Source organism: Chiloscyllium plagiosum, chromosome 5 (assembly GCF_004010195.1).
Source record: "Chiloscyllium plagiosum isolate BGI_BamShark_2017 chromosome 5, ASM401019v2, whole genome shotgun sequence".
Lineage (NCBI taxonomy): Eukaryota > Metazoa > Chordata > Chondrichthyes > Orectolobiformes > Hemiscylliidae > Chiloscyllium > Chiloscyllium plagiosum.
Genome location: NC_057714.1, coordinates 114,751,676 through 114,766,412, shown reverse-complemented (window position 1 = coordinate 114,766,412; position 14,737 = coordinate 114,751,676). Strand labels below are relative to the sequence as shown.

The 14,737-nt window shown below is 46.8% G+C and overlaps 1 protein-coding gene across 1 annotated transcript in view; it reads left to right on the top strand.

Moving 5' to 3' along the window:
- ghrhrl (growth hormone releasing hormone receptor, like) overlaps positions 1-14,737 on the top strand; it is a 71,661-nt gene that overhangs the window by 17,431 nt on the left and 39,493 nt on the right. The gene's annotated exons all lie outside the window — the stretch shown is intronic.

Below are 14,737 nucleotides of genomic sequence, written 5' to 3'. Positions count from 1 at the left end.
TCCTGCCATTTTTGCTCTATTGTCTTCCCTGCTAGGCTCTGCTTCCAGTCTATTTTCGTCAGTTCCTCTCTCATGCCCTCATAATTACCTTTATTTAACTGTAACACCATTACATCTGATTTTGCCTTCTCTCTTTCAAACTGCAGACTGAACTCTACCATATTATGATCGTTGCTTCCTAAGTGTTCCCTTACTTTAAGATTTTTTATAAAGTCTGGTTCATTACATAGCACTAGGTCCAGAATAGCCTGCTCCCTTGTGGGCTCCATGACAAGCTGTTCCAAAAAGCCATCCTGTAATCATTCCATGAATTCCCTTCCTTTGGATCCACTGGCAACATTACTTACCCAGTCCACCTGCATATTGAAGTCTGCCATGATCACTGTGATCATGGGAGACCATGGCTGATCAACTCAATGCTCTAATCCCATGCTCCCCCCATGTTTTAGAACCAGCTTTCTTGTCACATGAGTACAGTGTAAAGTTTACAATTGCCTTCTTAGGTTAGAATGATGCCGGGGCACAGCCTGAGTATAAATTCTTCGGGAAAAAGAATTCAAAAAAACAAAAAAAAGTCCGGCATTACAGACTTTCAGGACAAAATCATAGGAATAAATTAGAAAATTAAAGAGATAAGAAATTCAGAATAACAGTCACAATAGTACAATAAAGGGAAAAAAAAAGAAATTTAAAAAGAACAGAATTTAAGATAAAGTCTATTTCATGGCCCTGGGTATGATGACGCATATCTTGGTCACTTTAGCCACAAATAGCTATATTGACCTCCATCTTGAAAACGCAATGCTTTGACCTCAACTACTTTCTGTGGCAGGCTCCCAATCCTCTGGGGGAAGAAATTTCTCCCCATCTCAGTCAGAAAAGGTTTATCCCACATCCTTAAACTGGGACAAAATAAAAACCGAGAGAACTGCAGATGCTTTAAATCAGAAACAGAAATTGCTGGAAAAGCTCAGCAGGTCTGTTGGTGGGTCTATTGTTAAAGTTCACTTGAGAATGGAACTTTAAAAACGTTCTGCGATTTACAGATGAAAGAAGTGAAACCAACACGGTCATTCTAAAAGATGAGAGACTTAACAAACAATCCAGGCCTTTTTCAATATATAATTTCAGTTAAATCACACTGTAAATGTTTGCTATAAATTCTGCGCCTTATGATCTTATGCTTCCCAACCACCTGATGAAGGAGCAGTGCTCTGAAAGCTAGTGTGCTTCCAAATAAACCTGTTGGACTATAACCCGGTGTTGTGTGGCCTTTAACTCGGCAGGTCTGTGAAGAGGAATCAGAGTTAACGTTTCAGGTCTGGTGACCTTTCCTCAGAGCTCACGGTAGCTCAGAAAATGTTGGTTTATATGCAGAAGATAGGGTGGGGGGAGGGGGAAATTAACTACTACCCATTGTTATCCACGAACAGTCCCCATTAACAGCTATTCACCCACCTAGCTGGATCGTTATCCTCTCCTTTGTCTGTCCAATTGGTCTTCTGTTTGGGCTCTATTCCCATCCAATGTTTACTCCCTACCCTCTCCCCTACCCTACCTTCTGCGTATAAACCAACGTTTTCCCAAAACGTTAACTCTGAATTCTCTTCCCAGATGCTGCCAGACCTGCTGAGCATTTCCAGCAACTTCTGACCTTAAACTGTGACCCCTGGTTCTCAACCCCCCCCCCACACCGTGGGGAACATCCTATCTGTGGAGAGAGTGAGGACTGCAGATGCTGGAGATCAGTCGAGAGTGTGTGGTGCTTGGAAAAGCACAGCAGGTCAGGCAGCGTCCGAGGAGCAGGAGGGTCGACATTTTGGGCTAAAGCCCTTTGTCAGGAATTCTGATGAAGCGCTTATGCCCGAAATGTCGATTCTCCTGCTCCTCGGACGCTGCTTGACCAGCTGTGCTTTTCCAGCACCACACTCTCGACCCCCTATATCCTTTCTGTGTATAATGTTTCCAGCCCTGTTAGAGGTTTATAGGTTTCTGAGATTCCCCCTCATTCTTCTAAACTCCAGAGAATACCATCCTTACCCACTCGATCTCTCCTTATGTGTCGGTTCTACCATCCCCAGGAATCGATTTGGCCAACCTTCCCGCGTTCCGGAATTATCAGACATAAATGTCCAGCTCTGCCTTTATCTCCAAGGGGAGGTGCTGATGTCTGATCCATGACCGTGGGATGCATGCATCCTTCTGAAGTTAAATTCACCAGGCGCCACCCTGGTGGGGGCATTTAATACCCACACAGGGGCAAGCAGAGTAGGTGGATGTTGGCATCAACCAGAGAGTAACACTGTCATGTTGCAGTGCGAAGTTAAAAGTCACAGAACAACAAGTTATAGTTGTAAGGTTTAATTGGAAGCACTAGCTTTCGGAGCGCTGCTCCTTCATCAGTTGGTTGTCTTCCAATTAAACCTGTTGGACTATAACCTGGTGTTGTGTGATTTTTAACTTTGTACACCCCCAGTCCAACACCGGCATCTCCACATCATGATGCTGCCTAGCAGAAAGCTGACCATGGGTCACCTGCAGCAAGGTTTGATTTGACTGGCTCCATTTGATTTATTACTGGTAATGTGTACCAAGGTGCAGTGAAAAGTGTTGTTTTACGTGCTACACAGGCAGTTCTTACTATACAAGTGCATCAGGGTGACAGAACAGCATGCAGGATACAGTGTTGCAGTCACAGAGAAAGTGCAGAGAGAGAGAGAGATCAACGTTAACATTTGAGGCAAAACTGAAAGAACTGCAGATGCTATAAATCAGAAAGAAGAACAGAAGTTTCTGGAAAAGCTCAGCTGGTCTGGCAGCATCCGTGAAGTGAAATCAGAGTTAATGTTTCAGGTCCGGTGACCCTTCCTCAGAAGCTGCCAGACCTGCTGAGCGTTTCCAGAAACTTCTGTTTTTGTTATTGACATTTGAGAGGTCGGTTCAAAACTCTGATAACAGGAGGGAAGAAGCTGTTCTTGAATCTGTTGGTATGTGTTTTCAAACTTTTGTATCTTCTGCCTGATGGGAGAAGGTGGGAGAGAGTATAAGCGGGGTGGGAGGAGTTGTTGATAGTGTTGGCTGCTTTCCCGAGGCAGTGGGAAATATAAATGGAGTCAATGGTTGGAAGGTTGGGTATGTGTGATGGGCTGGGCTGTGTTCACAGCTCTCTGTAATTTCTTACCATCCTCGGTAGAGCAGTTACCATACCAAGCTATGATGCATCCAGATAGAATGCTTTCTATGGTGCATCTATAAAAAATGGAAAGAGCTCATCAGTCACTGAGAGGCGAGTTAGCAAATGATTTCTGTTCCAATTGTCTCCAGAATCGTTTCAAGTTGCCCATGTCTACAGGGAACGGAGTGGCAGGTATTGAAGGATCTGGTTGGCGTGGATGAGTTGGACCGTAGGGTCTGTTCCTATGCTGTATGATGCTGAGGTGTCACCAGGGATGACTTAGTCCTGGCCTCTACACTAATCAGCGCAAGAGCCGTCGGCATGGACCCTGACTAATGGTGGTTCCTGTCAGTGGAGTGGAGTGATGTGGGCCAGTGCATTGAATTGAATTGAATTGAATGTATAGTCCCGTGTACAGAGGCACAGTGAAAAGCTTTGTCTTGCGAGCAATACAGGCAGATCACAGAGTTAAGTAGCTTCAGGCTTCTGTACCTTCTCCCCGATGGTAGAGGTTGTAGAAAAACATTGCCTGGGTGGGATGGATCTTTGAGGATGCTGGCAGCCTTTCCTTGACAGTGGGCCTGGTAGATGGATTCTATAGATGGGAGGTTGGCCTTTGTGATTCTCTGGGCTGAGTTCACCACTCTCTGTAACCGTCTCCGACCTTGAATGGTACAGTTGCCATACCAGGTGATGATACATTCAGGCACCTATAAAAGTTGGCGAGGGTATTCACCGTCATGCCAAATTTCCTCAGCTGCCTGAGGAAGAAGAGACATTGTTGGGCCTTTGTAACCAGTGCATCCACATGAAGAGTCCAAGAAAGCTTGTTGTGGGTGACCACTCCCAGGAGCTTGACACTCTTCACTCGTTCCACCTCTGTGCTGTTAATGTATAGGGGGGGCATGAATAACATCCCGCCAACAGTCAATAATGAGTTCCTTGGTTTTGCTGCCATTACGAGCTAGGTTGTTCTCAGTGCACCATGTTTCCAGGTCTTCCACCTCCCGTCTGTAGTCTGTTTCAGTGCCATCTGAGATTTGACCGACTATGGTGGTGTCATCAGCGAACTTGTAAATGGCATTAGTCTGGTATTTGGCAACACAGTCATGGGTATACAGTGAGTACAATAAGGGGCTGAGTACGCACCCCTGGGGGGGTTCCAGTGTTGAGTGTTAGTGAGGATGAAATATTGTCCCCAATCTTCACTGTGGGTCAGGAAACCGAGGATCCAGTTGCAGAGAGTGGGGCTTAGTCCGAGATCACTAAGTTTAGTAATCAGTCTCGAGGGGATAATAATGTTGAAGGCTGAACTGTAGTCAATGAGTAGGATTCTTACGTAGCTGTTCTTGGTGTCAAGATGTTCCAGGGAGGAATGAAGGGCAAGTGATATGGCATCTGACGTGGATCTGTTGGTCCGATAGGCAGATTGGAGTGGGTCAAGAGTAGTGGGGTGTCTGGAGTTGATTAATGCCATGACCAGCCTTTCAAAGCACTTCATGACCACCGAAGTTAGGGCCACTGGGTGGTGGTCATTGAGCCATGCTGTGTGAGCCTTCTTAGGCACAGGGATGATGTTGGCCCTCTTGAAACAGGCAGGGACAGTAGCCTGCTGCAAGGAGAGGTTGAAGATGTCTGAGAAGACCTCTGCCAGTTGATCTGTGCATGCTCTGAGTGCACGGCCTGGTACTCTGTCTGATCCTATCGCTTTCCTTGGATTCACACGAAGGAAAACTGATCTGACCTCTGATGCAGTGACTGTTGGGATAGGATGTGTCAGAGTAGGTGTTACCTCTCCGCCAAAATTCTACTCAAAGCGAGCATAGAAGGCGTTGAGACGATCTGGGAGGGATGTGTCATCATCTGTTATCCTGTACTGCCTCTTTTTAGAACCTGTGATGTCATTCAGTCCTTGCCATAGTCACTAGATGTCTGTCTGGGTCTCTAGTTTGGATCGGTGTTGGTCCTTGGCTGTCTTAATGGCTCTGTGAAGGTCATACTTGGATTCCTTATATTTGAGTAGGTCTCCTGATCTGAAGGCCTCACACCTGGTGTTTAGCAGGTTCTGTATGTCCTGATTCATCCAGGGTTTCCTATTGGGGAACACCTGGACTGACTTCCTCGGTATGCAGTCCTCCGCACACTTGCTGATAAAGTATATGAAGCAGTGGTTATTATTATGGGAAGACGGAGTAAGCTGAACGCAGTCCAGGGATTAGAATGAACTAGGAATGTAAACAGGAATCACACAAATATTAATTTGCAGAAGGAGCCATTTGATCTATCCTGACAGTTTCTTCTCTGCCAATTGGCATTAATACTTAGTGCCTTTCTCTGTAAACCTGCAGATTATTTCCTTTACAAGTTGCTCACAGACAGAGGTGAGGTAGTTCGCTCCCTTTTGGTCTGCGGCGTGACAGATAGGACAAAGAGAGGGTGACACAGACTAGGGCAAGCTGCTGGAAGAAGGAGGAGGAGGAGGAGGAGGAGGAGCAGCAGCGTGTCCGTGAGAGAACGTCTCCTTTACCTTCCTGCTCTGCCTTCTTAGGTTCAAATCCTCATGCCTCAAGGGTCAGGTTTGGCAGGAGCAACAGCCAAAACAAGAAGCAGCCATTAATGTTGTCTTTAGCTTGTAAATTCAAATAGACTGTAAAATGAGAGAGAGAGAGATTTCCTCTGGCTATCCAATAACTGGACCCAAGGATAAGGGGAAGTGGTGGTGGAACACATCTGTCACTGGGTTAATGATCTGGGGGCTGAGGTTCTAAGGTCAGGGGCTAAAGCCATACCCTGGCAGTGGGTGCAATTTCATAGAGTCCCTACGGTTCAGAAAAGGGCCATACAATCCAACAAGTCTACACTGACCCTTTGAAGAGCATCCCACCCAAACCCACCCCTCCATTTCCCATGGCTTGTCCATCTAGCCTGCAGATCCCTGAACACTACGGGCAATTTAGTATGGCAAATCCACCCTAACCTGCACATCTTTGAAATGCGGGAGGAAGCTGGAGCACCCGGAGCAAACTCACGCAGCCACAGGGAGAATGTACAAACTCCACACAGACAGTCACCTGAGGCAGGAATCGAACCCGGGTCCCCTGGCGCTGTGAGGCAGCAGCGCTAACCACTGAGCCACAGTGCTCACCCATTGAATTAAAATTTGATTAACAAACTGGGAATTGAAATTAGGGTCCGTAATGGTAACTGTGAAACTATCATTGTTTGTTATAGAAACCCATCTGATTCACTAATGTCCTTCAGGGAAGGAAACTTCTATCCTTACCTCGTTTGGCTTACACATGACTCCAGCCCTGCAGCAATGGGGTTGGGTCCCAACTCCCCTCTGACATGGCCCAGAAATCCACTCAGGTCCAGGGTATGATGATGGGCAGCAAATGCTGGCCTTGCCCACGCCCCGTGAAATAATACGGGAGAAAAGAGAGGGACGTGTGTCAGTGGGTGTGGGGCATGCGTGAATAATTTGTCGTGTAGTAGTACGCAATAAAACAGAAGTACTGTGATGCAGAGAGAGTCCTTCAGCCCATCATGACTGCACTAGCTCTCCAAATCAACATGGTGTCTCAGTGCCAGTCTCCATAAGATAGCACAATGTTTCAGCTCAAATAATCACCTCTTTAATGACACACTTGGGGAACTGGGAGGAACTGTGTACTGTTTGCTATAAGAACTGTGCCTTTGTAGAAAGTACCATTGAAAGATAGAACATTTTAACTATTTAAAATTTAAGTTGCCAACAAAACAGTGTTTGCTAATTCGAGTTTTGGTTTAATGATTTGTTACAGTGAAAGTTCCCTTTGAAATGTGCAATCCTAATGTATTGTTCTTTTGTGCTAATGACCGCAAGTTCACAGTTCACGGGTGGCACGGTGGCGGGCCGGTGTGGACTTGTTGGGCTGAAGGGCCTGTTTCCACACTGTAAGTAATCTAATCTAATCAAACTCTGTCAAACCTCCGCTCAACACTCCCGGCTGGAAAGGGTAAAATCCCAGTTACTTCAGTTTCTGGATGTGACTAAAGTCTCTTGTTACGGTTCCAATAAACCTGTCCCAACAGTGTGGAGCCCAGAATTGATCACACCACATGTACTGCTCCAGCTGGATCTAACCAAGGCTTTAGCAAGCTTTCACATATCTTCCTCCCTTTTTTACACTTCCAGTCTTTATTTATACCCAAGGAGGCTGGAAGCCATTTCAACAGACTTCCCGGCTTGTTCCATTGTTTGTGACACTCTGTTTCTGCATCTCCTGCCTCATTCTTCTGAAAAAGCTGAGCAGTTTCTGATCATTTCCCCAGCCTGTCTGGGTCCTCAGTCATGATGATGATATTCCCTTCGGCCCAACAAGTCCACACCAACCCTCCGAAGAACAACCCACCCAGACCCATTCCTCTACATTTACCCCTTCACCTAACACTACGGGCAATTCAGCACGGCCAATTCACCTGACCCTGCACATCTTTGGACTGTGGGAAGAAATCAGAGTGCCCGGAGGAAACCCCCGCAGACACGGGAAGAATGTGCAACCTCCACACAGTCACCTGAGGTGGGAATTGAACCCAGGTCCCTGGCGCTGTGAGGCAGCAGTGCTAACCACTGAGCCACCGTGCTGCCCTTATGATCGTATGCAATGATGGAGCAAATTCAGATGGGCTGAATGGCCTACTTTAATTCTGATCTTCCTTGTCCTGAGCTCTGTTCCTATTCTCCTCATTTTTAGCTTTTGCCTTTTGGATCATCAGCAAATCTTATCATTATGCCTTATACTGCACACCCAGGTGGGGGTGGGGGTCTGGGCACACACTGGTTACGTCCCTGTGCCCGAGACAAGACCCACTCCAACACTTGTCAGTCAAGGAAGGAGTGTTCAGAGTGAGGGAGAAAGTGAGGACTGCAGATGCTGGAGATCAGAGCTGATAATGTGTTGCTGGAAAAGCGCAGCAGGTCAGGCAGCATCCAAGGAACAGGAGAATCGATGTTTCAGGCATGAGCCCTTCATCAGCCCTTCATAGTGTGGCCAAACAAGTTGAGTATCAGTTTTGTAAATCCTTCCAACATGTCTTAAAGGCAGTCTGGAAGAGTGGGAGAGATTCCTGGTCAGTTAAGTGATAGAAAGGATGTTGGAGCTGGTATGATCACTTGTCATATCTCAGGGAATGGAGTCTATATCACATTTCCGACGCCCCTCCCCCAAGTCCCTCCTCCCTACCTTTTATCTTAGCCTGCTGGACAAACTTTCCTCATTCCTGAAGAAGGGCTTATGCCCGAAACGTCGATTCTCCTGTTCATTGGATGCTGCCTGACCTGCTGCGCTTTTCCAGCAACACATTTTCAGCTCTATACCATCACTGTCCATGCAGAGTCGTAGAGATGTACAAAAGTGAAACAGACCCTTCGGTCCAACTCGTCCATGCCGATCAGGTATCCGAACCTAAGCTAGTCCCATTTGTGAACACTTGGCCCATATCCCTCCAAACCCTTCCTATTCATATACCCATCCAAATGCCTCTTAAATGTTGCAATTGTACTAGACTCCATCATGTACCACCCTCTGCATGAAAAGCCCCTTAGGTCTCTTTTATATCTTTCCCCTCTCACCCTAAACCTATGCCCTCTAGTTCTGGACTCCCAAATCCAAAGAACTTGTCTATTTACCCTATTCATGCCCCTCATAATTCTGTAAACCTCTATAAGGTCTCCCCTCAATCTCTGACACTCCAGGGAAAACAACCCCAGTCTGTTCAGCCTCTCCCTATAGCTCAATCCCTCCAACCCTGGCAACATCCTTGTAAATCTTTTCCGAACTCTTTCAAGTTTCCCAACACCCTTCCGATAGGAAGGAGACTAGAATTGCATGCAGTATTTCAACAGTGGCCTCACCAATGTCCTGGACAACAGTAACATGACCTCCCGACTCCTGTACTCAATGCCCTGACCAATAAAGGAAAGCATACCAAACGCCTTCCTCACTATCCTATCTACCTGCGACTCCACTTTCAAGGAGCTATCAACCTGCACTCCAAGGTCTCTTTGTTCAGCAACACTCCCTAGGACCTTACCATTCATTGCAGAAGACTTGCCCTGATTTGCCTTTCCAAAATATCTCCAGGCAATGGAGCCTGTACCATCACTGTCCGCATCTACAGGCAATGGAGCCTGTACCATCACTGTCTACATCTATAGGCAATGGAGCCTGTACCATCACTGTCCACATCTACAGTTAATGGAGCCTGTACAATCACTGTCCAAATCTACAGGCAATGGAGTCTGTACCATCACTGTCTAAAACTGCAGTTAATAGAGCCTTTACCATCACTGTTTACATCTATAGGCAATGGAGCCTGTACCATCACTGTCCAAATCTACTGGCAATGGAGCCTGTACCATCACTGTCCAAATCTACTGGCAATGGAGCCTGTACCATCACTGTCCACATCTACAGGCAATGAAGCCTGTACTATCACTGTCCACATCTACAGGCAATGGAGCCTGTACCATCACCGCCCACATCTACAGGCAATGTAGGCTGTACCATCACTGTCCATATCTACAGGTAACGGAGCCTGTACCATCACTGTCCATATCTACAGGCAATGGAGCCTGTACCATCACTGCCCACATCTCCAGGCAATGGACCCTGTACCATCACTGTCCATATCTACAGGCAATGGAGCCTGTACCATCACTGTCCACATCTACAGGCAATGGAGCCTGTACCATCACTGTCCATATCTACAAACAACGGAGCCTGTACCATCACTGCCCACATCTCCAGGCAATGGAGTCTGTACCGTCATTGTCCACATCTACAGGCAATGGAGCCTGTACCATCACTGTCCACATCTACAAGCAACGGAGCCTGTATCATCACTGTCCATATCTACAGGCAACGGAGCCTGTACCATCACTGTCCATATCTACAGGCAACGGAGCCTGTACCATCACTGTCCACATCTACAGGCAATGAAGCCTGTACTATCACTGTCCATATCTACAGGCAACGGAGCCTGTACCATCATTGCCCACATCTCCAGGCAATGGAGTCTGTACAGTCACTGTCCACATTTACAGGCAACGGAGCCTGTACCATCACTGTCCATATCTACAGGCAACGGAGCCTGTACCATCACTGCCCACATCTACTGGCAATGGAGCCTGTACCATCACTGCCCACATCTCCAGGCAATGGAGCCTGTACCATCACTGTCCATATCTACAGGCAATGGAGTCTGTACCATCACTGTCCATATCTACAGGCAACGGAGCCTGTACCATCACTGTCCACATCTACAGGCAATGTAGCCTGTACCATCATAGTCCATATCTACAGGCAATGGAGCCTGTACCATCACTGCCCACATCTACAGTTAATGGAGCCTGTACCATCTCTGCCCAAATCTACAGGCAATGGAGCCTGTACCATCAATGTCCAAAACTACAGGCAATAGAGCCTGTACCATCACTGTCCATATCTCCAGGCAACAACATGCCTGGAAGGTTGCACGTTGCTACAACATCAAGGTCAGGCCCCTTAGTGAACTGTAATATGCCCCTCCCCCCATGTGTTAGTGATGAACACTGTCACTAATGGGATGGTGTGGGGTGAACTGGAAGACCAGAGACTTTTTCCTCATCAACCAATTCCGACAATATCCCTGAAATAAACAGCAATATTGCTCTGATACTTCCTGCTGTCCTTGGGAATAAAACTTCATGTTTGTTTGAGAGATCCTCCCCTCTCATCAATGAGTCTCTGAGTTTAGACTGATGGGGGGGGGTGGGATCTGACTCAAACGTATACATTTCTCAACAGGCCTGAGCAGACCCGATTTAGGGAGGGTGTCGCCCCAAAGTGGGGAGTTTAGAACCAGGGGACATCGTCTAGGGGGATATGGGTAGGCCATTCCGGACTGAGATGAGGAAGCATTTCTTCACCTGGAGGGTAGTAATCTTCTGGAAGTCCCTGTCACAGGAGGCAGTGGTGGTCAAGTCACTGAATATGTTCGAGAAAGAGATAGATCATGTATTAAAATTCAAAGGCATTGAGAGGCATTGGCAGCACTGGGAGGCAGTGGCCTAGTGGTATTATTGCTGGCCTATTAATCCAGAGACCCAGGTAATGTTCTGGGGACCCAGGTTCAAATCCCATCACGAAAGATGGTGGAATTTGAATTCAATGAGAACCTGGAATTAAGAGTCTAATGGTAACTGTAAATCTGATTGTTGGGAAAACCCATTTGATTCACCAATGCCCTTTAGGGAAGGGAACTGTCATCCTGACCTGGTCTGGCCTACATGTGATTTCAGATCCACAGCAATGTGGTTAACTCTTAACTGCCAACCGGACAATTAAAGATGGGCATAGATGCTGGCCTGGCCAGCGATGCCCTCATCCTGTGAATGAATGATCAATAAAAGTGGGAATATGGTATTGAGATGGAGGATCAGCCATGATCATATTGCATAGCAGAGCTCGGGCTGAATGGCCTACTCCTGCTGCTAGTTCCTACATTTTTTTGCTAGCTTTGTACATTGTTGATGGTCTCCAACGTTGTCCCTCCACAAAATGAGGGCCCTGGACATGACTCAGAGAGTCACATGGTCACTTCACGCCCAACGCAGGTCAGTGATGAGAGGTTGGGGAAGGTGCGAAGATCCTTTATTCCCTGGTGAAGATCTTGGGAGTGGGGAAGGCTGGCGAAGGCCTGAGTCATTACTGTCTGCAGGTTACTCGCTTCTTTTTCTTCGGGAGGGATTCCAGCGCATGGTTCATTTTGCCACACGCAGGCTGCGTCAGCTCTCCGACCTTCTACACTCTCGGCTGTGCGCAGCGGTGGGGCTGCTGCCCACAAACACGGCACTACCTGAACCGAAGGGTGTTGTTGTTGTTGAGAGCCTGCTGAATCCAGTGCCGTTTCCTCCCAGTGAGTCTGTGTTCTTTCAGTGTATTTTTAGTGATGGTTTTAACACGACGAGGAAGCTGTGAACAGCACTCCACTTTATTGTGTACCTTCCCAAGTACTCATTATTGGAGAGACAGTCTAATTCTTTGATGTTGGTACCAAATTGTTTGCCGGAGATCTCTCGTTTATAAATGCTGCACAATCACGGGTTTATCCCTCTCACATCTGAAACGTTCCAATTGATGCAAGCCACTGTTTCAGTTCACAAAGAACACGGGCACAGAACTATTCAACCAGCCCCACCATTCCACACAATTGTATCGGATTGAACATTTCAGTATCTTTTACGTATCCCATTCCCATTTCTCCGTACTCCATGGGTGAGTCATAGAATTGTACAGCACAGAAACAGACCCTTCGGTCCAACTCGTCCATGCCGACCAGATATCTTAAATTAATCTAGTCCTATTTGCCAGCACTTGACCCATATCCCCCCAAACCCTTCCTATTCATACACCCATCCAGATGCCTTTTAAATGTTGCAATTGTACCAGCCTCCACCACTTCCTCTGGCAGCTCATTCCATACATGTACCACCCTCTGTGTGAAAAGGTTACCCCTCAGGTCTCTTTTATATCTTTTAGGTGAAAGTGAGGACTGCAGATGCTGATGGTTAGAGTTGAGGGTGTGGAGCTGGAAAAGCCCAGCAGGTCTGGTAGCATCCGAGGAGCAGGAAAATCAACATCGGATGCTGCCTGACCTGCTGAGATTTCCCAGCACCACACTCTCGGTCCCTTTTAAATCTTTTCCCTCTCACCTTAAACCTATGCCCTCTAGTTCTGGACTCTCCTACTCCAGGGAAAAGACCTGGTCTATTTACCCTTTCCATGCCCCTCATGATTTTATAAAACCTCTATGAGATCACCCCTCAGCCTCTGATGCTCCAGGGAAAACAGCCCCAGCCTGTTCAGCCTCTCCCTATAGCTCAAATCCTCCAACCCTGGCAACATCTTTGTAAATCTTTTCTGAACCCTTTCAAATCTTTGCTATAGGAGGGAGACCAGAATTGAACACAGTATTCCAAAAAGTGGCTTAACCAAAGTCCTGTACATCCACAACATGACATCTCAACTTCTATACTAGATCAGGAACCTATTCATTTCTACCTCAAACATTTAGTTTGATTTGATTTATTATTGTCCCATTTTCCATGTTACAGTGAAAAATATTGTTTTGCGTGTTATTCAGACAAATCATACCTTACAATAAGTACATCGGCAATATAAATATGAGGATAGATAAATGTGAGATGCTGTGTTTTGGAAAGGCAAATCGGGGCAGGACCTCTATTCTTAATGGTAAGGTCCTGGAGAGTGTTGCTGAACAAAGAGGCCTTGGAGTGCAGGTTCATAGCTCCTTGGCAGTGGAGTCGCAGGTAGATAGGATAGCGAAGAAGGCGTTTGGTATGCTTTCCTTTAGTGGTCAGAGTATTGAGTACAGGAGTTGGGAGATCAAGTTGCAGCTGTACAGGACATTGGTTCGGCCACTTTTGGAATATTGCGTGCAATTCTGATCTCCCTCTTACCAAAACTATGTTGCGAAACTTGAAAGGGTTCAGAAAAGATTTACAAGGATGTTGCCAGAGTTGGAGGATTTGAGTTATAAGGAGAGGCTGAACAGGCTGGGGCTGTTTTCCCTGGAGCATCAGAGATTGAGGGGTGACCTTATTGATGTTTATAAAATCATGAGAGACATGGATAAGGTAAATGGACAAGTTATTTTCCCTGGGGTGGGGCAGTCCAGAACTAGAGGGCATAGGTTTAGGGTGAGATGGAAAAGATATAAAAGAGACCTAAGGGGCAACTTTTTCACACAGAGGGTGGTACGTGTATGGAATGATCTGCCAGAGGTAGTGGTGGGGGCTGGTACAATTACAGCATTTAAAAGGCATCTGGATGGGTATATGAATAGGACGGGTTTAGCGGGATGTGCTGGCAAATGGGACTAGATTGGGTTGGGATATCTGGTCAGCATGGACGGGTTGGACCGAAGGGTCTGTTTTCGTGCTGTACCTCTGTTCGACTCTATGACTCTAATAGAACAGATCGCAGAATATAGTGTTACAGCGACAGAGAAGGTGCAGTGAAAGATCAACTCTAATATATGAGAGGGACATTCATAAATCTGATAACAGCAGGGAAGAAGCTGTTCTTGAACCTGTTGGTATGTGATTTCAAATTTTGGTATCTTCTGCTCAATGGAAGAGGGTGGGAGAGAGTATAACCGGGGTGGAAGGGGTCTTCGATGATGTTGGCTGCTTTCTCGAAGCAGTGGGATGTAGATGGTGTCCGTGGACACTCTGTAATTTGTTGTAGTGTTCAAAGACTTAATGTTCAAAGACTAGTCCCCACAGCCCTTGGGGACAGAGAGGGTCAATTAGGACATGAGTGTGGATTGTGGGTGTGAAAGGACAAGGGAGTGGGGAGGGAAGAGGAAGTCAGAGACAGTAGTAGGAAAGGGAAAATACTGGGGCTAGGAGTTAGGCGGTGACCAGGAGAGTGAGAGAGGTGGGGGAATTGACTAATGAGAAGGAAGGGAAAATGATGGATGGATGGGGGGGGTGGGGTGCTGGAGTGGGAAGGG